The sequence below is a fragment of the Stegostoma tigrinum genome, chromosome 11, assembly GCF_030684315.1.
Source record: "Stegostoma tigrinum isolate sSteTig4 chromosome 11, sSteTig4.hap1, whole genome shotgun sequence".
In the NCBI taxonomy this organism is placed as follows: Eukaryota; Metazoa; Chordata; class Chondrichthyes; order Orectolobiformes; family Stegostomatidae; genus Stegostoma; species Stegostoma tigrinum.
In genome coordinates, this window is record NC_081364.1 from 32,194,015 (window position 1) to 32,221,247 (window position 27,233).

Consider the following 27,233-nt stretch of genomic DNA (forward strand, 5'->3'; position numbering starts at 1 on the left):
CAAAAATCACATGATAGCAAAAGCCAAACAATACTTACAAATAAACATCTATTCAATGGATGTGGCCAATGCAAATGTCAGATGTATTTTTGTACAAATGGGTGAAAAGGTATTTTTTTTAAAAATTGCCATTTACATTTCCGATAGGTAAACTAGAATTGCATATCAGCTCAGTTGCCAACTTGTAAATTCCTTATCAATGAAGACAGAAGTCATGAGCCAATGACAAAACCAAGCATAATATTCCTACAAGCACACATTACATTTTCAAATAAGGGTTTTGAGTTACTGCATTCTGCTCGTTGCAAAATACAAAAAGAATATAGCACTCAAGGGTCGTACAGCACGCTTCAATTCTGTAAAACAGCCAAAATCAAAAATGTAATGTGAGGCTGGATGAACACAGCAGGCCAAGCAGCATCTCAGGAGCACAAAAGCTGACGTTTCGGGCCTAGATCCTTCATCAGAGAGGGGGATGGGGAGAGGGAACTGGAATAAATAGGGAGAGAGGGGGAGGCGGACCGAAGATGGAGAGTAAAGAAGATAGGTGGAGAGAGTGTAGGTGGGGAGGTAGGGAGGGGATAGGTCAGTCCAGGGAAGACGGACAGGTCAAGGAGGTGGGATGAGGTTAGTAGGTAGGAAATGGAGGTGCGGCTTGAGGTGGGAGGAGGGGATGGGTGAGAGGAAGAACCGGTTAGGGAGGCAGAGACAGGTTGGACTGGTTTTGGGATGCAGTGGGTGGGGGGAAGAGCTGGGCTGGTTGTGTGGTGCAGTGGGGGGAGGGGACGAACTAGGCTGGTTTAGGGATGCAGTAGGGGAAGGGGAGATTTTGAAACTGGTGAAGTCCACATTGATACCATATGGCTGCAGGGTACCCAGGCGGAATACGAGTTGCTGTTCCTGCAACCTTCGGGTGGCATCATTGTGGCAGTGCAGAAGGCCCATGATGGACATGTCATCTAGAGAATGGGAGGGGGAGTGGAAATGGTTTGCGACTGGGAGGTGCAGTTGTTTGTTGCCAACTGAGCGGAGGTGTTCTGCAAAGCGGTCTCCAAGCCTCCGCTTGGTTTCCCCAATGTAGAGGAAGCCGCACCGGGTACAATGGATGCAGTATAGCACATTGGCAGATGTGCAGGTGAACCTCTGCTTAATGCGGAATGTCATCTTGGGGCCTGCGATGGGGGTGAGGGAGGTGGTGTGGGGACAAGTGTAGCATTTCCTGCGGTTGCAGGGGAAGGTTCCGGGTGTGGTGGGGTTGGAGGGCAGTGTGGAGCGAACAAGGGAGTCACAGAGAGAGTGGTCTCTCCGGAAAGCCTGCCTGCCCTGGTCGACGCATCGTCTCAGCCTGCTCCTGCCCCACCGAACTCATCTCCACCTATCTGGACTCCATTTTCTCCCCTTTGGTCCAGGGGAGGGGATGGAAAAATGTATTGGGTGGTGGGGTCGGATTGTAAATGGCAGAAGTGTCGGAGGATGATGCGTTGTATCCGGAGGTTGGTAGGGTGGTATGTGAGAACGAGGGGGATCCTCTTAGGGCGGTTGTGGCGGGGGCGGGGTGTGAGGGATGTGTTGCGGGAAATACGGGAGACGCGGTCAAGGGCGTTCTCGATCACTGTGGGGGGAAAGTTGTGGTCCTTAAAGAACTTGGACATCTGGGATGTGCGGGAGTGGAATGTCTTATCGTGGGAGCAGATGCGGCGGAGGCGGAGGAATTGGGAATAGGGGATGGAATTTTTGCAGGAGGGTGGGTGGGAGGAGGTGTATTCTAGGTAGCTGTGGGAGTCGGTGGGCTTGAAATGGACATGAGTTACAAGCTGGTTGCCTGAGATGGAGACTGAGAGGTCCAGGAAGGTGAGGGATGTGCTGGAGATGGCCCAGCTGAACTGAAGGTTGGGGTGGAAGGTGTTGGTGAAGTGGATGAACTGTTTGAGCTCCTCTGGGGAGCAAGAGGCGGCGCCGATACAGTCATCAATGTACCGGAGGAAGAGGTGGGGTTTGGGGCCTGTGTAGGTGCGGAAGAGGGACTGTTCCACGTAACCTACAAAGAGGCAGGCATAGCTGGGGCCCATGCGGGTGCCCATGGCCACCCACTTAGTCTGTAGGAAGTGGGAGGAGTCAAAAGAGAAGTTGTTGAGTGTGAGGACGAGTTCAGCTAGGCGGATGAGAGTGTCGGTGGAGGGGGACTGGTCGGGCCTGCGGGACAGGAAGAAGCGGAGGGCCTTGAGGCCATCTCCATGCGGAATGCAGGTGTACAGGGACTGGACGTCCATGGTGAATATGAGGTGTTGGGGGCCAGGGAATTGGAAGTCCTGGAGGAGGTGGAGGGCGTGGGTGGCGTCACGGACGTAGGTGGGGAGTTCCTGGACCAAAGGGGAGAAAATGGAGTCCAGATAGGTGGAGATGAGTTCGGTGGGGCAGGAGCAGGCTGAGACGATGCGTCGACCAGGGCAGGCAGGTTTGTGGATTTTGGGAAGGAGATAGAAACGGGCCGTGCGGGGTTGGGGAACAATGAGGTTGGAGGCTGTGGGTGGGAGGTCCCCTGAGGTGATGAGGTCGTGAATGGTGTTGGAGATGATGGTTTGGTGCTCGAGTGTGGGGTCATGATCGAGGAGGCGGTAGGAGGTGGTGTCGGAGAGTTGGCGTCTGGCCTCGGCGATGTAGAGGTCAGTGCGCCATACTACCACTGTGCCACCCTTGTCTGCGGGTTTGATGGTGAGGTTGGGGTTGGAGCGGAGGGAGCGGAGGGCTGCCCGTTCTGCGGGGGATAGGTTGGAGTGGGTGAGAGGGGTGGAGAGGTTGAGGCGGTTAATGTCTCGACGGCAGTTGGAGATGAAGAGGTCAAGGGAGGGTAGGAGGCCTGGGGGTGGTGTCCAGCAGGAGGACTTGTGTTGGAAGCGGGTGAAGGGGTCAGTGGAAGGATGGTTAGGTTCCCGGTTGAAGAAGTAGGCATGGAGGTGAAGACGGCGGAAAAACTGCTCTGGCGAAGACACCACCCCCAGGCCTCCTACCCTCCCTCGACCTCTTCATCTCCAACTGCCGACGAGACATTAACCGCCTCAACCTCTCCACCCCTCTCACCCACTCCAACCTCTCCCCCGCAGAACGGGCAGCCCTCCGCTCCCACCCCAACCTCACCATCAAACCCGCAGACAAGGGTGGCGCAGTGGTAGTATGGCGCACTGACCTCTACATCGCCGAGGCCAGACGCCAACTCTCCGACACCACCTCCTACCGCCTCCTCGATCATGACCCCACACCCGAGCACCAAACCATCATCTCCAACACCATTCACGACCTCATCACCTCAGGGGACCTCCCACCCACAGCCTCCAACCTCATTGTTCCCCAACCCCGCACGGCCCGTTTCTATCTCCTTCCCAAAATCCACAAACCTGCCTGCCCTGGTCGACCCAGCGTCTCAGCCTGCTCCTGCCCCACCGAACTCATCTCCACCTATCTGGACTCCATTTTCTCCCCTTTGGCCCAGGACCTCCTCACCTACGTCCGTGACGCCACCCACGCCCTCCACCTCCTCCAGGACTTCCAATTCCCTGGCCCCCAACACCTCATATTCACCATGGACGTCCAGTCTCTGTACACCTGCATTCCGCATGGAGATGGCCTCAAGGCCCTCCGCTTCTTCCTGTCCCGCAGGCCCGACCAGTCCCCATCCACCGACACTCTCATCCGCCTAGCTGAACTCGTCCTCACACTCAACAACTTCTCTTTTGACTCCTCCCACTTCCTACAGACTAGGTGGGTGGCCATGGGCACCCGCATGGGCCCCAGCTATGCCTGCCTCTTTGTACGTTACGTGGAACAGTCCCTCTTCCGCACCTACACAGGCCCCAAACCCCACCTCTTCCTCCGGTACATTGATGACTGTATCGGCGCCACCTCTTGCTCCCCAGAGGAGCTCGAACAGTTCATCCACTTCACCAACACCTTCCACCCCAACCTTCAGTTCAGCTGGGCCATCTCCAGCACATCCCTCACCTTCCTGGACCTCTCAGTCTCCATCTCAGGCAACCAGCTTGTAACTCATGTCCATTTCAAGCCCACCGACTCACACAGCTACCTAGAATACACCTCCTCTCACCCACCCTCCTGCAAAAATTCCATCGCCTATTCCCAATTCCTCCACCTCCGCCGCATCTGCTCCCACGATAAGACATTCCACTCGCGCACATCCCAGATGTCCAAGTTCTTTAAGGACCACAACTTTCCCCCCACAGTGATCGAGAACGCCCTTGACCGCGTCTCCCGTATTTCCCGCAACACATCCCTCACACCCCGCCCCCGCCACAACCGCCCTAAGAGGATCCCCCTCGTTCTCACACACCACCCTACTAACCTCCGGATACAACGCATCATCCTCTGACACTTCCGCCATTTACAATCCGACCCCACCACCCAAGACATTTTTCCATCCCCACCCCTGTCTGCTTTCCGGAGAGACCACTCTCTCCGTGACTCCCTTGTTCGCTCCACACTGCCCTCCAACCCCAACACACCCGGCACCTTCCCCTGCAACCGCAGGAAATGCTACACTTGTCCCCACACCTCCTCCCTCACCCATATCCCAGGCCCCAAGATGACATTCCATATTAAGCAGAGGTTCACCTGCACATCTGCCAATGTGCTATACTGCATCCATTGTACCCGGTGCGGCTTCCTCTACATTGGGGAAACCAAGCGGAGGCTTGGAGACCGCTTTGCAGAACACCTCCGCTCAGTTCACAACAAACAACTGCACCTCCCAGTCGCAAACCATTTCCACTCCCCCTCCCATTCTCTAGATGACATGTCCATCATGGGCCTCCTGCACTGCCACAATGATGCCACCCGAAGGTTGCAGGAACAGCAACTCATATTCCGCCTGGGTACCCTGCAGCCATATGGTATCAATGTGGACTTCACCAGTTTCAAAATCTCCCCTTCCCCTACTGCATCCCTAAACCAGCCTAGTTCGTCTCCTCCCCCCACTGCACCACACAACCAGCCCAGCTCTTCCCCCCCACCCACTGCATCCCAAAACCAGTCCAACCTGTCTCTGCCTCCCTAACCGGTTCTTCCTCTCACCCATCCCTTCCTCCCACACCAAGCCGCACCCCCATCTACCTACTAACCTCATCCCACCTCCTTGACCTGTCCGTCTTCCCTGGACTGACCTATCCCCTCCCTACCTCCCCACCTATACTCTCTCCACCTATCTTCTTTACTCTCCATCTTCGGTCCTCCTCCCCCTCTCTCCCTATTTATTCCAGCTCCCTCTCCCCATCCCCCTCTCTGATGAAGGGTCTAGGCCCGAAACGTTAGCTTTTGTGCTCCTGAGATGCTGCTTGGCCTGCTGTGTTCATCCAGCCTCACATTTTATTATCTTGGAATTCTCCAGCATCTGCAGTTCCCATTATCTCCAAAATCAAAAATATATTATTGTTATGCACATGAATGGAAAACAAAATTACAAAACTAAAGCAATTTGGTCTACTCTCACAACTGACTGTTTTAATACATTCCATCTTAGTTTTGCAAGATAATTTTTCAACTCCGCATTTATTATCAAGGTGGTATCTTCTTAACAAAAAAACTGACATTTCTAATTATTTGTTCAAGATTTTTTTTTCTTCTTGTAGTTACAGATAGCAGAGGTTGAGTGAATCCCCAGAAGAGTATAAAGGCAGTATAGTATACTTAAGAGGGAAATCTAAAGGGCAAAAAGGGGGACATGAGATAGCTTTGGCAAACAGGGTGAAAGAGAATCCAAAGAGATTCTACAAATACATTAAGGGCAAAAGGGTAACTGGGATAGAATAACATCACTTAAAGATCAGCAAGGCTATTTATGTGTGGAACTGCAGGTGATGGGGGAGATGCTGAGTATTTTGCATTAGTGTTTACAGTGGAGAAGGATATGGAAGCTAGCAAACTTGGGAAAATAAATGGCAACCTCTTGAAAAATGTCCATGTTGCAGAGGTGGTGGTGTTGGATGTCTTAAAACGCATAAAGGTGGATAAAGCCCCCGGACCTGATCAGGTGTATCCTGGAAGTCTGTGGGAAGCTTGCGAAGTGATTGCTTGTCCCCATGCTGAGATATATGCGTCATTGATAGCCACAGGTGAGGTGCCAGACGACTGGAAGCTGTCTAACATGGTGCCGCTATTTAAGAAATGTGGTAAAGAACAGCCAGGGAACTATAAACTGGTGAGCTTGACATTGGCGCTGGGCAAGTTGTTGGAGGGAATCTAGAGGCATAGGATTTACATGTATTTGGAAAGGCAAGGGCCGATTAGGGATAGTCAACTCAACTTTGTGCTTGGGAGATCACACCTCACTAACTTAACTGAGTTTCGCAAAGAAGTAACAAAGAGGATTGACGAAGGCAGAGTGGTGGATGCGACCTATACAGCCTTCAGTAAGGCGTTTAACAAAGTTCCACACAGTAGACTGGTAAGCAAGGTTAAGTCACATGGAATACAGGTAGAACTAGCCATTTGGATACAGGACTGGCTCGAAGGTAGGGGACAGAGGATCATGGCGGAAGGGTGCTTTTCAGACGGGAGACCTGTGACCAACAGTGGCCACAAAGATCGGTGCTGGGTCCACTGCTTTTTATCATTTTATATAAATGATTTGGATGTGAACATAGGAGGTATGGTTAGTAAGTATGCAGATGATACCAAATTTAGTGGTGTAGTGGACAGTGAAAGAGGTTACCTCAGAGTACAATGGGACCATGACCAGATGAGCTAGTGGGCTGAGGAGTGGCAGATGGTGTTTCATTTAGATAATTGCATGGTGCTGCATTATAGAAAAAGGTAAATAGTAAGGCTCTGGAGAGAGCTGCTCAAAGACTTTAGAGTACAAGCTTATCATTGCCTGAAAGTAGAGTCGCAGGTAGACAGGATAGTGAAGACAGCGATTGGTATGCATGTTTTTATTGGTTAGTGCATTGAGTATGGAAGTTGGGTGGTCATGTTGTGTCTGTGCAGGACATTGGTTAGGCCACTTTTGAAATACTGCGTTCAATTTTCGTCTGCCTGCTAATAGGAAGGATATTGTGAAACTTGAAAGTGTTCAGAAAATATTGACAAGGGATGTTGCCAGGAATAGAGGATTTGAGCTATAGCAAAAGGTTGAATGGACTAGGGCTGTTCAACCTGGAGCTTTAGAGGCTGAGGAATGGCTTATAAAAGTTTATAAAATTATGACAGGCTTAGATAAGGAGAATAGGCAAAGTCTTTTCTCCAAAGTAGGGGAGCCCAAAACTAGAGGGCATAGTTTTAAGGTCTGAGGGGAAAGATTTAGAAAGAGACCTAATGGGCAACTTTCTCACACAGAAGGTGATGTGTATATGGAATGAGCTGCCAGAGGAAGCTGAGGCGGCTGGATCAATTACAACATTTGTCAAGGTATCTGGATGGGTATATGAATAAGCAGGATTTAGATGGTTATGGGCTAAATGAAGGCAAATGGGACTACATTAAATTTCGAGTATCTGGTTGATATGGACAAGTCAGATCAAAGGGTCTGTTTCCACACTGTACAGCACTATGATACTATAACCCTTATAATAACCACATCCAGAAATTAAGCAGAAAACAACACATGAAAAGAACAGTTGTTAAGAACTTAAAACACACTTGTTTCACTCATGATAAAAATGATTTATCTCAAATTGTCAAACTCAATTGTTGTTCAATGAATATTCAATATTTACACACCATCGCAGTCGTGGCCAAGCAGTTTTTAAAGAAAGATAACTTCTGTAGCATCTGTTGTCAGTTAAACTAAAAATATTTGGCCACACAGTTGCTGGAGGTGCAAGCTGATAATGCTGGAACCACTATGTGCAACACAGGTCTCTAGAGAATTCATCTCAGCTCCTACTATACAAGATATCAAACTTTCATTTACGTGCTCTGACAGAGGAAGTCTTCATCCTTGTACTAGGTTCTTTTTCAACACTTTCAAGTTAATTCAGCTGATAACTTTCTTTCATAATAAAAACTGAGATCCGCTGTTGCTTCAAACTAGGCCATCTTCCAGTTTCTCATTCCCAAGAATCAAACTGGATTAAGCTTTACCTAACTACCAAGCAGTCACTACGATGTTATTGTTTTATTCTTTTACAGTGCAGATCTAACTTTCATTTAACTAACGTAAATAACTCTCATTTACTTTGGCGGCATTCTCTCAGCAAAGTGCAAACAAACTAAAAGGTCTCTCACCCAGACTCACTGAAATCCGTTTCCCCAAACTTCACAGATCTCTTTAATGCTGTGATCTCCTCTGGGATGACCTCAAACCAACCTTTGGGGTAATCATCCCTTATTTACAAAGATACTTTGAGAGATTAAAGACGACAAAGTTCCATAAACTTTCAGGGCTTTTTAAATCTCAGATCCAAAACATCAACTCCCTGGGCTACCATTATGTAAGTTCTGCAGATATCTCCAACTGGAGCCAATTAAGCCCACCTAAGAGATGTTGCAGATCCGGAATAGCTTTTGAACTCAATGGCTTATTGGGTCATTTCCAAGGGCAGTAAGAGTTAACACATTACTGTGGATAATGTTACTATCATATTTAAGCCAGATCAGTCAAAGATGGCAGATTTCATTCCCAAAAGGATGTAAGTGAACTAGACAGCATTTTTAATAGCTGCATGATCATAATTACTGAGACTAGATTTTATTCTAGTTCGAGACTTATTAATTTAAATTCCACTAGCTAACATGGTAGTATGTGAACCCATATTCCCTGAGTGACAGCATGGGCCTTTGGAATGACAACCTGGTGACATTACCACTATGTCAATATGTCCTTATTCGGTTCTTTCTTTAACTATATTATTATACTTCTCAAATTAAAAAATTATTAAAAATTGTAGTCCAAAGCACATGAGCCATGAAATAGACATTCATAATAATTCACTTTTGAAATTTCCTGAAAATTTCAAATCCTGAAGAAATGAGACTCCACACTACTCATAGTTAATTTCCAAATTTAAGAGAGTATTTGTAACTACAGTGTGAAAACTGCTGGACAGCATTACGAAAGTGAAGTGCGCAGAAATGTGCTCATCTTGGAACGAAGTCAGCCACCAATGTTGAGAATGGTCCAGTCCAGTCTTAGACAAAGGACAGGGAAAGGAATATAGTCAAGGAACAAACTATGAGAGAGACTAAAGGCATCCAGGCCCAATAAGTCAACGATAAGTATCTACAGAAAATTTAGTTTGTGTCTACACAGTAACTTGTAGACACTATGTTGATCAACACTGGGAAGACAGCTTAAATGTCTTTTCTGAGCCGCTGGCGAAGCAGTACATCTCAGAAAGTATGTTTTAGACTTTCATAATTAATTATATTTCTGCTCCTGATCTCAATTTGTTACATAATTTATGCCGAAGCAATGGAAGTATCATTGACCTTGCCATTACCCTTATTGCAAACTCTATTGCATAATATCTTTATATAACTGCTAACATGTAGCTGCATGGTGTAGAAGGAAATAAAAATCACATTATCTGCAGATAGAAAGCTAACCAACAACTTATACTTTCAAAGTACTCAGGCACAAAACACCAAGGGGAAGAGAAGCGAAGTAGAACAGGGTGAGGACCAGGGTAGTGGATGACAAAGAGGGCGAGAACAGAGTCAGAGTCAGAATATGACCGTGCTTCAGGGATTGATTTGCTGGTACAGTAGAGGGGAGCTGGAAACCAGGGCAAGGCGACCATTGTTTTGCCAAAGGCTCACAGACTCTAAAGAGGATCAAGAGAAGAAAAAGTATGCTTCCCCTCGTATGGCAAGACAAGGTGAAGCTCATTGTCATCTAGACCAAGCACGCCTGGGTCAGAGACCATAAGCAAACAGAGCACTTTTCCAGTGCAGGAAGTTGTTCAACGGTCTTATCCACTCTGGTTAAGTGAGTGCAACCTCAGATACTCAGAACAGGGATCTGTGTATTCATTCTCCAGAGATGCCAACCAAGGGGTTTGTTGGCACAAAATGCTGCTAACATAAGAGGACTCTAGGGTACTTACTGATCTTTCTGCAAAGCTTTGAGCCGTTGGTGATATCAAAGACTTGCCAGCGCAGATATCAGTTTATGAAATACACTGCTGTCATTGGCCATTGGGCCAGCAGCCTGTAGATGTACTGTCCTTGATGGAGACACAGGTTCGCACTACCTATCAAAGAGGTCTGTCTGGAGGAGGGATTCCCTTCTTGCACATCACTAGGGAACAAGAAGCACAAGATTGTCAGCGTTGCTAATCATGGCCTTGTCAGGGAAGGTGGGACACATTCCTGTCAAACTGAACAGATGTACTGCAATGTGCTGTGTATTCCAGTCCATCTGACCAGTGCCATAACTTCTGCTCTCCAGGTTAGACCTCAATCTTTTCTCAACTCTCCATTTCCAAGTTTTAAAAAATGGGTTCCCAAACCAGTAGGCAAAAAGCTGTCAAGGAGACCCCAAAGACATCACAATCGTACTTCTGAGTATACCAATCCCAGCTCAGATACAGTCAACTAAGTGCATCCTCAAACAAGTATAGGTAAGGCAACACTGGGCTAAGTATGTCATAATTGTGTGGGAAGTCATGACAGAAGTTGAAGCAGTAAGTGAAACCTCCACAATCCTGTGATTCAGAAATCCATAAATTCAATTGCAATACTATTGCAGGTGACAGAGTCATACAGCACAGAAATAGATCCTTTGGTCCAAGTCATCCACGTTGGCCAAGTTTCCCAAACTAACCTAGTCCCACTTGCCTGCATTAGGGGCAAAAAGTTTCCCGAACTAAATATCTTAATGCAAATAAGCATCAAATCTGGATAGAGGTAAACAGATCAAAATAAATTCTTTTTATTGCTAGAATGTAATGAATATTGATGTTTTCTTGCTTCTAAATCAACAAAGTGGAAACAACAAAAGTAGAAATGAGTGCATAATAATGGAAGGCCAAGATCTTTGATACGTTGTCACTGCACTCAAGGTTTTGAATTGCCAATGTTAAACACTCTTCCACAATGGTGTTTTCTCACTTTCATTCAGTCAATTCAATGGAGTTCACTTACTTCCTATTTTGAGGGGACGTCACTATAATATTTGACAGACTGTCCCAACCCTAGCAAAGAAAAGCAGCTATTGCAATGTTCAAAGTTTCCAGAGTAGCAGGGAGAGTTACCCACTGGATAGTAACACACTGTGCCTTTTGAAATTTAGGTTTCTTACTTAAAGCCAACAAAAATCTCAATTGGAAAAGGACAAGGAGCAGTTCTCTTTACATGTAATACTTTGCATTTCAGATTATTTATTTTCCAAAAACTAAGACTATCAAAAACACAAGTTAAGACAAACAAGAGAGAGTGTCAGGCATTCACTCAGGATACAATGGAAGAAACATTGTTTCAAAAGGCATAAAATATTTTTTCCAGTTAAGTAACATTTTGCATTTTTGATTGTGTTTGCTTGTTTCGCTGCTTAAAGTGTGATGGTCATATTTACATAATAGCTATGAGTACATCAAAACAAAGATGCACTAATATCTTTAAAAATACTATGAGCCAATTGTTACAAATCTAGTGGGAATGAAAAAACAGCAAAGGGAGAGCAGTGCAGAAAATTGTAGGAGATGGGAAAGACAAACTGCTGGATGAGTAAGGTGGGGAAAAACTAAAGTCAGAATAAACTGAATATTAAATGACATTCCCATGACATTCCCAGAGACAAACTTGGCACTGTTGTGTTCTAATTTGTTGAGAATTCACCACCAGCAAGATCCAAGGAACTCACCACCAAGCACCCATATGGGGTCATGGATTATTTTGAGTACCAGCAGAACAACCTAGCCTTTGACAAAACTCCTGCCAATTCTAAGAAGTCAGGTCTCAAGGAAAACACAGTTAGCACCATGAATAGTAGATCAGGTTATCTATACAATCCAGATGTTAGAACTGGATGGGATCGCCAGTCATGAGTCTTCGGTCCACTGGCCCCCAAGTATGTTTAGCGTATGTATAAGCTAATCCTATAATTGGGGTTTTCAATACTATATTGCAAGTAAATCACAAAATAGAAACAGCAATCTTCCACTGATCATTTATTCTCTCAACATGTTCAAAGTAATGGGGACTGGGATGTTTATCAACGGCATTGCTAGATGTAACAAAATTAATTTCCTAGAAAAATATTAATACTTTCCTTATTTGTAAAATATTTCCAAAAGATTGAAACTGCCTTATGATTGTTATTTCCAATTTGATCAGTGATTCATAACAGGATGGTAGTACTACAAGTGAGACAGGCTTAAGCAAGTGGTGCATAGTGGCCTCAGCCATTATAACTGGCTAACAGATTGAGGCAGAGGGAGTAGGACCGACAACATTAAAAAATATGACCTCAAAGCTCTTAAATCTCTGGATTACTATTTTAGGCCACTAGCAAAGGTTGAGGATGAAGAAAATTAAAAATATAAACAGTGGTTCAAGGGTCTCTGATACCAGCAATGGGGAAGTGGGAGCTATAACATATGGACAGATTTTCACTCAAACCACGTGAGGATCACTGTTCTGTGTAATCATACAACTAGAATGAGAATGACGACTTTAGTTCTAAAGAACTAAGATCTAAAATCCATGAGCATGGAAAAGAAATATTTAAACACTGGAAGTCATTTCTGGGAGTAGTTTACAGCAAACTACTCGTAACCTGAGTAACCCTACACAGGCTATACAGGAAGAAATAATGGTGGCAACCCGGAGTGATTTTAATCTACATATTGTTTGCACATATCAGATTGACAAAGATAGCCTATGTGAGGAGTTCATTAACAGTTCTAAGGTCAGCCTAGAGGCACACCACATTCTAGAACCAAATGCAGGTCATTCCAGAGCTACGTGCAGTGCGATAGGGTTAGTTAATAACTTTTATAGTCAAGTCAGGTAGTAATGATCATAGCATGGTAAAATTTCACAGTTTGTGGAGAGAGAGGAGCAGGTCTAAGACAGTTTTAAGCTTAATTAAGGACGATGATGAGTATAAGACAACAGAACTCAGCAATCAGGTTAATGGACATGTAACAAGAAATATTACAGCAGACATTTAAAGAGATATTTCTGAAGACCAGCTAAGTTTCATTTCAGCAAAAAGGAAAGATTCTAGGGGAAGGATGGACTACCAAGCGTAACTAAGGAATTTAGTAATGTCAAATGGAAGGAAAAAGCAGAAATTCTGTGAAAAGAACTGGCTCATCAGAAGACTGGGCAGAGTATAAATATGGCAAAGAATGATTTAAAAATTCTAGAACTTTTCTTTTTAAAAAGAGTAGTTTTAATAAGTACTTAAAAAGGGAAAACAAATAAAGTGAGCATAGTCCACAGGTGACTAAGAGTGTGGAATACCTGGAAATGGCAGGTAAACTGAGCAGCTGTTTTGTGCCTATTTTCTGTGAACAGCATACAGTCAACATCACAGAAGTAACTATGAATTAAGAGCTGAAACAAACTTAAAACAGTACCAATTAGCAGAGAAAGGGTGCGGAGAAAATTACTGGAACTAAAAGTTGACAAGGCCCCAAGCCTAATGCCTTCATCCAATAATATTTTAAAATTAGCAGACAGTTGGTGCATTAGTTTTGATTTTCCAAGATTCCCTAGCTTCTTGATGCATCCCAACAGATCAAGACAGCAAATGCAACCCCTCTATTGAAGAAAAAGAGAGATACAAAAAGCACAGAATTACAAGCTCGTTAGCGTAACAAAGAGAGAAATTGCTAGAATTTATTAAGGTGATTATAGCAGAGCACTTAGAAAACTTCAATGCAATCAGGTTGAGTTAATGTGGCTTTATGCAAAGGAATTAAGGTTTCGCTAATTTATTGGGATTCCTTGAACTAACAAGTAATCCGGTTAAGGGAAACCTGGAACTTAAAAGGCATTTGATCAAGTGCCATACAGAATGGTACCACACAAAATAAAAGCCCACTGTACAAGAGCAATTTATTAGCATGGGTAGAGGATTGGTTAATTAATAGGAAACAAAATAGGCAGAAATGAACCATTTCTGGGTTTGTAAATAAGCACAAGTCGAATGCTAGATCCATGCAGGGTCCTCAGCTATCTATAATCAACGTCAAATGACTTGGATGAAAAGACTGTTTGTGGTTACTAATTATGACAAGGCTTATTCTGTTATTGTTGACTAAATTTATTAGACATTATATTACTTAGTGTGAATAATGCCATGCTTCAGAATATTGATCCCTCTTCAGTTAATCCTTTTTTTTTGCTTGTTTCATTAAGTTTATTACGTGGCATTTTTCTCTCGTAAACACGTGAAATTTGCACCCAAAAATTTGTAAGTTAACAGTTTTAACAAAGCTGATCAACATGCCATTTGAACCAATGAGTTCACAAAAGTTAAAATATCCTCTCATAAAAAACACTTACATGCTGACACAGGTTCAATAGGCTGAATTAGTGACTTACAAGCTCTCATTATAGAAAAACCAAATATTGCAGTTCTCAAAACTCATCTTCACTTCGATACTAAAATAGCCCGCTTTTTTTAAATTTAGAACAACAGATTATTGCTTCATTTCATCTTCCTTCTTACAAACTGAAATTGCATCACCAACTCCACTAGTAAATGCCTGTCAGGCTTAATAATTCCATTTAATCGTCGGAACTTTTTCCTAAGGAATGACAATTATTCATTTCTTCAGGTATTAAAACCAAAGGTCAACTATTAAACCAAGCGATATAAAGCTAAATGAATAATAAGAAGTATTCTTCACTGTTTTAGCCTAGGGGATAACAAGCAGGGGCCCAAACGTCAAGTTGTGAGCTTCATCTAGAACTTCACCAAATTGTGCACCAAGCTTGTAGGGCTGCACATTTACAAAATGGTATTAGTCAAACATGACAGACTCCCAGGTTGTAAGTTTGGCAGATCTGTCCTTGTAGCCGGTGCTGAAATATCATGCAATGTCTTCATTGTGCTAAATTTTAGCATTTTGTCATTCTCTGACAATATATAGAGAATGAAAAGAAAAATGAGCCCACTATCCTGGCTAGCATTCACTCTCAAATCCAATGCCACAGGCTTTAAAACTTATGACATACTATCTCCAATTAACTTAGCCTGGGTCAAAATGAATTATCAGATACACTGATTGCCCTTTTTAAAGAAAGCAGGAAAAGTCAGGTCATTTTATTAATGATAATTTATGATATGGCCTGTAATTATCTCCCAGTGCCACAGGAGAAAGGGCAAGGCTTTTGGTATAAAGAATACTTCATGTCAAGAATGAAGAAAACACAAAGCTGAATGATCATAGGCCAATTAAGGAAAAAAATGAACTTTAAAAAGAACAGAAATACAACACCTTGGTCAGAAAACAAAGTAGTAGCTGATGGTTATAAAGATATTATTGCAGTGATCTCAACTGGTGGAAAATATTATTTTTGCCATTTCACCGACCCCCTGTTGCGACCTAGACATAAAAGGGTTTTCTTCAATGAACTGATAGTTGGTATTTTTCCTTGGGTCTCTTGTGTGTGCGCCTGCATTTGGAAGCAATGGATGGGAAGATGAGACGCAGAGACGGGGAGAGAGCGAGTAGGGAGAGTAGGGAGAGCAGAGAGAGAGAGAGTGAGCAGAGAGAGAGAGAGAGAGAGAGAGTGAGCAGAGAGAGAGAGAGAGAGAGAGAGAGAGAGTGAGCAGAGAGAGAGAGAGAGCAGAGAAAGAGTGAGCAGAGAGAGAGAGAGAGAGAGAGAGCAGAGAGAGAGAGCAGAGAGAGAGAGCAGAGAGAGAATAGCTGAAATCAAGTCTAAGGTGAAGATTTCTCCCAAGTACTTTTTCCCTCATTTACTCAAGATGATAATTTTTTTCTCCCAAGGTATGCCTCATTAATAAAACTTTGAAACAAAAAACATTGCAAAACATTTGACTTGACCATTACAGCATTTGGGACAAAGTTTATAATTTATTACAGTACAGCACATTTCACTATACACAATTGAAACTGCCTTACATAGAATGTATTATGTACATAGGAAGGCTTATATAGGCCAAGAAAAATAACATTTCAAGTTGACAATTATAGAAATTCTTCAATTCTGGATGTGGCTGAATACGTTTTCACTACTCTTGATTTACAACGTATTTTCTTTGTAAAGTACACAGCTGGCTGGGCACAGAATCTCCAGGGTCAAACAGGTTCCATTCTGGAGTCTGAGGTAACAAAATGTAGAGCTGGATGAACCCAGCAAGCCAAGCAACATCAGAGGAGCAGGAAAGCTGACGTTTCAGGCCTAGACCCTTCTTAGTCTATTGGCAAGTGACAATATAAAGAAACCATTCTTAAGTACAGGAAATGTTCGTGTGTCAGTGGGTACAGTATTTAAAATTACATTCCCGTACAAGATTGCATTCGTACCTCAGATGTTGTAAATCTGGGATGCCTTGTATTATACTGTGAAGCCCCTCAGGATGAGATATTATGGCTGAAAATCTTGAAGCAGCAACCTTCCCCATTGTACAGTGCAGCAGGTGCCCTAAACTTTGGTGCTTGCCTCAAAAGTGTAGCTCTGTACTTTAAACTGTGCCAGCCCACAACATACGGTTAAGGGCACCTCCTTATAATGGAAGGCCTGCAAGTTTTGGACAGACCAAAAGGGGCCTTTCATCAAACTGATGCCCTGTTAATTTTTACCCATGGAGTAACAAAGTCCTGTGTTGTTCAGGATGAACTTCAATTAAACTTACTCTTTCTTACTAGAACTTCTTTGCATTGACACTTTCCACAAACAGATGGACAATAAAGTGCCACCAACAGCACTGCCTTAAGTGTTTTGAAATTTCAAAATGATTACCCATCAGTTTTGTTATTCTTCATTGAGATCTGTCTCGTATCAGCCTTGATCAAATGGTGGAGCAGACTCAAAATGGGCAGCATGTCTAATTCTGCTCCTTTATCTGATAGTCTCATCCTAGAAACAGGTGGAATTGGCACAATCCAATGCAATTTGTGAATGCATTTGTCCTTTCCTTCATGAGATTAAGTTGGAATTTTTCAAATTAAATTCATGGACAAACAAATTGAAATCTACAAATACAGGACTCTTTTTAAACCTTTTCCAAAAGTCAATCATGTAATTTTGATCTAGCGCTGGGCCCAAATAAGGATACTTATAATCCTTGGCTCATCAACAATTTCTTTAAACAAAACTACTTTTCTGGAATCATCAGCTTCATTCACATTTTTAAATCTTTTGTAGTGCCCTCTTCTGGAACTTTTCCAGGGAGGATCTCTTCTTGTCTTTGTATTCTTACTGGAAAGTTTTATTGCTCAGTCCATAGCAATAGAGAAATTAAGATAATAAAATGTGAGACTGGATGAACACAGCAGGCCAAGCAGCATCTCAGGAGCACAAAAGCTGACGTTTCGGGCCTAGACCCTTCATCAGAGCTCATCCAGCCTCACATTTTATTATCTTGGAATTCTCCAGCATCTGCAGTTCCCATTATCTCAGAGAAATTAAGAGCCAGCCACATGGTCAGCTCCTCTGACTGAGCAAGCATTCAACACTGACCTGAAATGCCAGCAACAACAGGGAAAGAATCATCTAAAACATGCATTTAACCATTGTAAAGTACTCTGGGGTTAAAATAGAAAATAGGCACCATACCATTACTCCATGCTCCTTGGAATTAGAAATACCCAAGGGCTTATTTACATTTGCAAGTTCCTCAAGACCTCCAAATGTTGGTGAAAGCAGACTGAGCAATAAAACCTTCCAGTGGGAATACAAAGCCAACAACGGATTCTCTTTGGAAAAGGTTCCACAAGAAACAATCCCAAAATATTTTAAGATGTGAATGAAGCTGATAATTCCAGAAAGGAAGTTTTTAAAAAAATTACCAGTGAACCCCAGATCATAAATAGCTATTTATAATAAATTGGTATGTGTGCGTACATTGCTAGGGAGCAAAACATAAAAAGTCAGCAATAACCTGCACTGAATCTGACTTTAGAGAAATAAAATAATATAGCTTTATTTTGTTGAAACATATCTGCCAAGACATTTAAAAACCGAATGACAATAATTAGAAACATGTTATTTCCAAAGCCATTGCAAAACATATTATTTCGAATTATGGCTTAAGCAACCTTGATTTTTTTCTGAAAGAAAAGAGAAGGTTGTTACAGTACCACACCCAGTTACCCATCAGCTAGGGGAATATGACTCAGCATGAAAACTGGGTGTCTCCTCCGCTTACACGAGTCATCTTGCACATAATACAGGCTGGCTGCAAGAGATTATAATAACTTGCCTCCACTGAAGAAACTTGTCCAGAGCACAGGCAAACATCTTCCTCTCAAATAAAAAAAAGCCACGTATGCAGTGTATAATTTTCATTAAGGCCAGTTTTCTCAGATCAGAACCCAAATCTCTTGCATCAAGTTTGGCACAAAAATGAGTGGAAGCTTGGAGGAAAGCAAAATCTCCCTAACTTTCAAAATTGTCCATGACCAAAAGACAAAAGAAAGCCTTCAAATCAGGTAGGTTTATTTGTATTTTTCACATTGTGGCTTGATAAACAAAGCATATCAATTTCCATTTTCCCCACTGGGGCCTAGAGAAGTAAAGAAGGTTTTTGTATTTTCTAATCAGGATATGCAAATACATTGAGGGCGCTTAATTTTATGAACATAATTAATGCATTACAGCTGTTGCCATGAACCTGCTGAAAAGCTCCAAACCAATATGCACAGTCAGTCGCCATCTCAGGCAACCAGCTTGTAACTGATGTCCATTTCAAGCCCACCGACTCCCACAGCTACCTAGAATACACCTCCTCCCTCCCACCCACCCACCCTCCTGCAAAAATTCCATCCCCTATTCCCAATTCCTCCGCCTCCGCCCCCACGATAAGACATTCCACTCCCGCACATCCCAGATGTCCAAGTTCTTCAAGGACCGCAACTTTCCCCCCACAGTGATTGAGAACGCCCTTGACCGCGTCTCCCGTATTTCCTGCAACACATCCCTCACACTCCGCCCCCGCCACAACCGCCCGAAGAGGATCCCCCTCGTTCTCACACACCACCCTACCAACCTCCGGATACAACGCGTCATCCTCTGACACTTCCGCCATTTACAATCCGACCCCACCACCCAAGACATTTTTCCATCCCCACCCCTGTCTGCTTTCCGGAGAGACCACTCTCTCCGTGACTCCCTTGCTCGCTCCACACTGCCCTCCAACCCCACCACACCCGGCACCTTCCCCTGCAACCGCAGGAAATGCTACACTTGCCCCCACACCTCCTCCCTCACCCCTCACCCCTATCCCAGGCCCCAAGATGACATTCCACATTAAGCAGAGGTTCACCTGCACATCTGCCAATGTGGTATACTGCATCCACTGTACCCGGTGTGGCTTCCTCTACATTGGAGAAACCAAGCGGAGGCTTGGAGACCGCTTTGCAGAACACCTCCGCTCAGTTCGCAACAAACAACTGCACCTCCCAGTCGCAAACCATTTCCACTCCCCCTCCCATTCTTTAGATGACATGTCCATCATGGGCCTCCTGCGGTGCCACAATGATGCCACCCGAAGGTTGCAGGAACAGCAACTCATATTCCGCCTGGGAACCCTGCAGCCATATGGTATCAATGTGGACTTCACCAGTTTCAAAATCTCCCCTTCCCCTACACCATCCCTAAACCAGCCCAGTTCGTCCCCTCCCCCCACTGCACCACACAACCAGCCCAGCTCTTCCCCCCCCCCCACCCACTGCATCCCAAAACCAGTCCAACCTGTCTCTGCCTCCCTAACCGGTTCTTCCTCTCACCCATCCTTTCCTCCCACCCCAAGCCGCACCCCCATCTACCTACTAACCTCATCCCACTTCCTTGACCTGTCCGTCTTCCCTGGACTGACCTATCCCCTCCCTACCTCCCCACCTATATTCTCTCCACCCATCTTCTTTTCTCTCCATCTTCGGTCCGCCTCCCCCTCTCTCCCTATTTATTCCAGTTCCCTCTCCCCATCCCCCTCTCTGATGAAGGGTCTAGGCCCGAAACGTCAGCTTTTGTGCTCCTGAGATGCTGCTTGGCCTGCTGTGTTCATCCAGCCTCACATTTTATTATCTTGCACAATCAGTAGAACTGTTGGAACCACTAAAAACTAAAAAAAAGCATTTCAATCAATGAAGGAGATCAGAAGTGAAAATTGCGGGTACAATAATGATAATGTGGCAAACTACCAGCAACATAGAATCAGAGAACCCCCACAGTGTGAAAGCAGGCCGTTCTGCCCATCAAGTCCACATTGACCCTTTGAAGAGGATCCAATTCAGACCCAGCCCCGGACCCTACACTCCACATCCCGGCACTGCCCATGGCTCATCCACCCAGTCTGCACATCCCTCAACACTACTGCGAATTTAGCACGGCCAAGCCACTTTACCTGCAGATCTTTGGACTGGGAGAGGAAACCAGGGCGGCCAAAGGAAGCCCTTGCAGACACAGGGAAAATGCGCAAACTGTGCAGTTGCCTGAGGGTGGAATCAAACTCAGGTCCCTGGCATTGTCAGGCAGCACTACAATGGCTACCGTGCCACCCATGGCCAAATTGTGAATGGACTCTCCTGCTGGTCTGTCATGTCCCTATTTCTGAACTTCACAAATACAATTCTGCTTTGAAATAATCCTATAAAACCTAAAAATCCGTTAGGAAATTAAAAACAAACTGCAGATGCTGTAAATCAGGAACAAAAACAGAAGTTGCTGGAAGCTCAGCAGGTCTGGCAGCATCTGTTTAAAAAAAATTAGTTAATGTTTCAAGTCCAATGACCCTTCCTCAGAACTGATGGTCACTGGGAAAAGAGAGAGGGGTGTGGGGGAGGGAGTAAACAATAGGATACAGCCTGAACAGTCAGAAGAGCAGTTGGGTAGACAAAGGAGTTGAAAACAATCTAGCCTGTTGGGTGAATAGTTGTTCATGGTGACTGTTAGTGACTAACAATAGTTAGGGTATTATGGACTGGTATAGTATCATGGCAGGGTGTCAGAGCCGGCCATAGCTCCCTCCCTATTGTTAGTCACTAACAGTCCCCTATTCACCCACCTAGCCAGATGATTATCAACTTATTTGCCTATACAACTGCTCTTCTTGCTCTTTGGTCTCTATCCTATCGTTTACACCTCCCCCACATCCCACCCTATTTTCTGCATAAAAGTGACATTTTCCCAGCTACCATCAATTCTGAGGAAGGGTCAGTGGACCTGGAACGTTAACTCCGATATTTTTTCTTCGCAGACACTGCCACACCTGCTAAGTTACCAGTAAATTTAAAAAAATTATTTTGGAAAGTACATAATGATGAAAGTAGCCAAAAGAAATTGGTTATAGACATGAAAAATAGTTTTTCAAATAAAGCAGGGAATTAAGGGAAAGGGTGACAACAATAGATAAATGTGTACGTGCGCTCAAATTCTGTGTTTTAGGTTAAGTGCAGTAACTAGGTAATATTTCTGTACAAGCTGAACGCATCTCTTCTGGAATAGGATGCTGTGTCAAGCTCAAAAAAACTTAATACAGGAATACAAAGTCAAGTACGACAACAGTAGCCATTCCAGCAACGTGTTGCCATCCTTTTGATGAGCATATCAGGATCACTGAAAAAAAATCCACATCGATTCAGTCATACATCTACACCAAAATTTATAATAAACACTGCCACCTAGTGAAATAATATTGTTAAAGACAGGAATATTTCTGATTCCAGTTCCTGTTCTGAATCACTTAATAAATCATGAAGCCGCCAAGAAAAAGTAGCTTTAGCAACTGCAAAAAGAACATATTTCATCGTGTACACTACACTCTATATGGAGTTAAAAATCTGGAAAACTTGCTCCCATATTCTTACAAACTCTTCACGCTCCAAACAAAATACATGAGCAGCCTCCAGCCACTTCTTCATACAAACATGTCGGCTAAATGACGCACTTTGTCATCTGCCTCTTGTAGACAGCTGCTTGTAATCAACATTTTCCCTTCAAAGCAGGTGCAGAAACTCAGCCCATTTTTGACTTGCACAATCAAACCATTTTGAGAGAAGAAAGTTAACCTCCAAACGCTGCTTAAAGGCAAACCAATTCAGGTACACAATACAGAGCTGCCACTTTTTCCTCTAGCTTAACAGTCTAGTGACTAATAACCACAAACGCATGAAACATATGGTTCTCTCACACTGCTAGCAGCATCTAGACATTTTAAAACATAACTTTCAGAAACTGCATTCATTAAAAAAAAACATTTAATTGCAGTTATCCCATCTTAAAAATTCCAAATTTCAGGAAGTGATTTCAGGCATCAACTTGTGGATGTCTGAATACCTTTCAACTGAGAGTAAGATTCTGAATCATCCAGTGAGAATGTCATAAAAAAAAGCAAACCTGCAAAGTTATAGAACTATGATTGATCATTCTTGTTAGTAACAAGTTTTTTTACAACATTCTAGTCCATCTCTTCTGAAGAGCAAAAATTACAGCCAGATGCCTGTCTAAGAACATATTCAAAAATGGTTCGGTAATGAAGTATACAGTATCCAACATAAGTGCAGTATTTAACATAATTTCATATGTACAGCTCAAGATTGTTGAAAATGCATTAAAAAAATCACATGATCATTCCCAATGTGAATTAAATTTCAAGACAGACACAAATGGTTGGCCCTAAAGCACAACTTGCCAGAATTTTATCGATTAAAAACAATTTGTAAATTTAGAAAAACAGTAATCCTCAAGCCAGAGATTGTAGGAGGGGGGTCTGGGCCTGAAACGTCAGCTTTCCTGTTCCTCTCCTGCTGCTTTGCCTGCTGTGTTCATCCAGCTCTACACCTTGTTATCCTCAAGCCATACCAGTTTTAAAAATTTGCAAAATACCAAAGTGATCAATGGTACATGGCAGAAAATATTTATCTACATATAGAAATATCAATGTTAACTACAGTAAATTGCCCATATGGGGTCCCGGCTTCAAAAATTCTAACAGAAGGCCCAGCTTAATTTTTCACCTAGTGACACATTCAATCCTAAATAATAACCGCAAGTGTTATGACTTAAAATGCAAAATCTTCAAAAATCATTGCAATGGCCTAAGAAAGCTAGATGTTTTCAAAGAACAGGCCAACACTATGGTAATTGTTTAGAAACAATGGTGTATACAAGATATTTGGTGTAAATGATTTACTTTGAACTTGAGCTAATTGCTTGTTCCCTTCGAAGGCACAAGAGTAACTTTTCAACCAGATTTTATGGTGGTCATAAGGGTAATTTTAAAAGTCCATAACAAATTTAATCAAATATACAAACAACTAGTTAAGTAATTGGACATATACATCCAGGAAAATATACCAAATAGTACCTATTTTGGAAAAACGATCTGTCCAGTGTAAGTTCAGTAACACACTCATACAGAGTACTGCAATGGAACAGTCTCCTTAATGAATTAGTCCCTTGTTTGAAGCGCTTTCTTTTTAAAGAAGTGATGTTGACAAGAATCTGCAAGCTTTGAACTAAAATTTAAAATTAAAAAGAGTTAAAAAACATTTGCTCTTGACCCTTATTGTTCTGACCAAAAAACAACTGGTTTCTACCTTTCGTGTCAAACAAATTAGCTCAGGCAACATTTTACATTTCTACAGATCCTTTTTGAAAACTCAATTTCACAACAGCAGCCTGAAAATCAGGAACATCAGTCTCCATTTTGGATATCATGTCCCACTGATATACTTGCTTATTATAATGAGATGAACCCGAAGAAATTAGTTGCCAAGTTTCAAAGGTCAACAGAAACTAAAATATTATTTTTTGACAGAGACTTTGACCCTGTGGCAATAATGTGTCCCTTTAACTACTACTTGTATTCCTTAACAGTAGTAAAGGAATTCTATAAAGTTGATTCATCTACAGCCAAAACGTAAGTGGCACACCAGCACCTGGGAGCTAAATATCTCGAATAAGTAAGGAACCTTTCTATTTGTGCACTTAAAGACAGCAATTCAATTCTTTTAGCCAGGTTTCAGATAGACTAAATGCAGCTGAAGGACTTTTTTTTCAGGGATTAAATAAGAAAAGCTAGAACAAATTAAATATACATGCAAGGTAACTGCATAAATTTTCCTTCAAAGACAAGAACTGAAATTTGCTGGCAAAATTCAGCAGGTCTAGCAGTATCTATGGGAACAGAGCAGAGTTAATATTTTAGATTCAGTGACCAAAGAGTTTAATCTTTGTTTCAGATCTTCAGCATCTGCAGTTCTTTGTTTTATATTAATTTGCCTTCCAGTCTTGGTTTCAGGGCGAAGTATTTCCAGATCTTCATTTGCAACAGTGAAAGTCGAGGTCAGGAACTCCGAAGACATTGTCACCCCTCAACTATGTCAAGCAGGAACTGTGTTTTTAAGTAGGACAAAATGGCCATTCCTCTCAATCCATAGTAGTTTGCCAGGAATTATTTCTGTAGATCCCCTGCAATTGACTCACTGCAGAGTTGCCTCATCCACTGACTAATGCCATTCACCAGTTCAAAGCTGATTCTCGTGCAGATGACAATTCCCCGACTGAAAGCTCCAGATGGTCCAGCAACATTACAGCTCCTTTGGTCACTCTATCCCAGATTGCTGCCTACTGTGCACAAGTAATCAAACACTTCTCCATTCATCTGACAATGCAACATACTGCAATATCAAAGCAGCTCACTCTACCACTCCATAAAAAAGTTCAACCTCACACTTGGAACATTTGAAAAATGTTGGCATAGCATGTCCATTGCAACAAAACATACATTTATATATAGTGCTTTTAAATATAGTACATATCCCAAGCTGTTTCATAGAGTCATAATTTGACAAAAAATTAGCACTAAGGACGCAGGACTAAGCATAAGAATAAATCAGTCATACAGCTAATCAAATGTCATAATCAGAAAGTCAAGTCTTAAGTGTTTTCAGGAGGCAGAGAGATTTGGGAAAGAGCTCAAGAGATAATAGGAACTGCAGATGCTGGAGAATCCAAGATAACAAAGTGTACAGCTGGATGAACACAGCAGGCCAAGCAGCATCTTAGAACTCATGAATTCAGGGCTTCAACTCAATTCTACATATCAAAAAATTACCAATGATTCTATTTCATGAGAGAATACATGTTTATCACCTGCAATTTCTTTCAAGTTATGTGCACCATTAGACTACACAAATAGGATGCTCTTACAAAAGAGGGTTTGCTTTTAAAAACACGACAAAGAAATGAATCAATTCAGATATTTACCTTCCACCTCCCTCTTTCATTGAGTCTCAATGCTCCTTTCGTATTGTAAAACGGTTTCAAAAAGAGCAGTGCCTTAGAGCACTAAGATCCTTATCCTCCACAGATTTCACAATGACAAGCTATGTGGCAGTGGAAACCACCAAGTTTGCAGTCACCTAATATAGACAGGGAAGACTGGTAATATCCACACAAGTTTTGACTAATAACTACTGCCTATTTCAGGGTAGTACAAAAAAAGTAGCTCATCACCCATTCATCCCATGTTACAGGACTGTCCAGCTAGAGAAGAAAACCAGAAATGTAATGTCAAACAGCAACACAAAAAAAGACAGGAATTTGTCAACTGAGAGATTTTTCAAAGCAAAACTTCAATTTTTTTCCCAAACTCTTGCAAGTCCTAATATATGTAATGTGTCATGCACGCACTAACTATGATTATATGGAACTTTGGATGTTCTAAACCAAAGTTGGCCAAATCCTAAGAGCAAATGCTCACATTTGCTCAATTCAAATCAAATTTCCTTCCCCTTTCAATGGCCTCAAACTTGCTAGCATAATCTGCAGACAATTTATCCCATTTGTAGTACTTGCATTACCTTAGCCTACACAAACCCAGACATAACATAGAACTAAACTTTCTACAGCAAAGTCTAGAAACAGGCCAGTGTCTGCAGCTGTCTCACCAACATAACTTGCAACATTAAAGATTGTTAAAGCAGCCTGCCACAGTACAATACACATTTGACTGATGTGCCCTCAAGACATGACCTAAATATTCTCAGACCAGGCTTTACAATTCATAACAGGGTTTGTAACTTGTTAAAATAGAGAATCGTTCAGTAGGATGCTTGGATAGTAACAATTTACAGTTCTATAAAAACTAACAGGAAGTAGCTTCCAAGGGTTGAGAGGCTTTCCAATATGACATCCTGTTTACAGATGGAAAGGACTTGAAGCATCAGAATCATTCCTCACTTTTTATTTACAGTAATGTTCCACCACCGAAGGGTGATACATTCCTGGAAAACCTCAAAGTAGTGGATTTCAGAAACAGCGAATATGATGGGTGGCACATCCATTCAGGAGATAAACGTATGGGTACACTTTCCACTCCAGGAAGTAAACATTCTTTGAAGTTTATATCTTTAAAATCACTGATAAACAAAGATTAGACTTTCAGTCAGTAAAAAAGTATACACTAGACTTTGCACAGCTAAGTGTATTTGTGCAGGGCAGACACATGAATGAAACACTGTACTCAATGAATTGCCCAGTAAAATTACAAAGGACTAAATACCAAGTGCTGCATTAGAGCAATGCTTTTTCCACAGGTTCTACATTGCATTTTTGATGTAAGCAATAAATAAGCAACAAATCAGGTAAAGTTTAACATTTATAACAAAAGGGCAACAGAACCCTGAAATGAACTTAATTCTGTCACAAACGTCCCGAAGCAATGGGTGACAAATGAATGTGGTAAGCTAACAGAGCCTGCTTGTGACAGCTGCACAGTTAATTTGGTGATTAGTTATAATCGGTTACCTGATCAGGAAGGAATGGCCCAGTCTTTTGAACTTTTCAGTATGTAAGGACTGAAGGATTTTGCTCATGCAGAGTCTAGCTCAAGAAAGTACCAATGCAACAGGGTACTTGTTCAGACAAGGAATTTAACAGAAGGGGAAAGAGATGTTGCCTGGTCTTCGGGTGTTTTGAGAGAGGACTTGAAACACAAAAACCTGGAGTTGAAATCTAGAGGCATTAAGTAAGCAGGTAAGTTATTTGTTGCAGTGTTGCAAGAGATTTTCTCTCTAAATAACAGCAGTCTTAAAATATATACTAAATGTACAGTTTAATTAGTTAAAGAACTTGCTAGA

General features: G+C 42.7%; 1 protein-coding gene across 7 annotated transcripts in view; it reads right to left on the reverse strand.

The window, feature by feature from the left end:
* The window catches only part of LOC125460360 (ERC protein 2), a 1,111,380-nt gene that overhangs the window by 964,181 nt on the left and 119,966 nt on the right, over window positions 1-27,233 (reverse strand). The gene's annotated exons all lie outside the window — the stretch shown is intronic.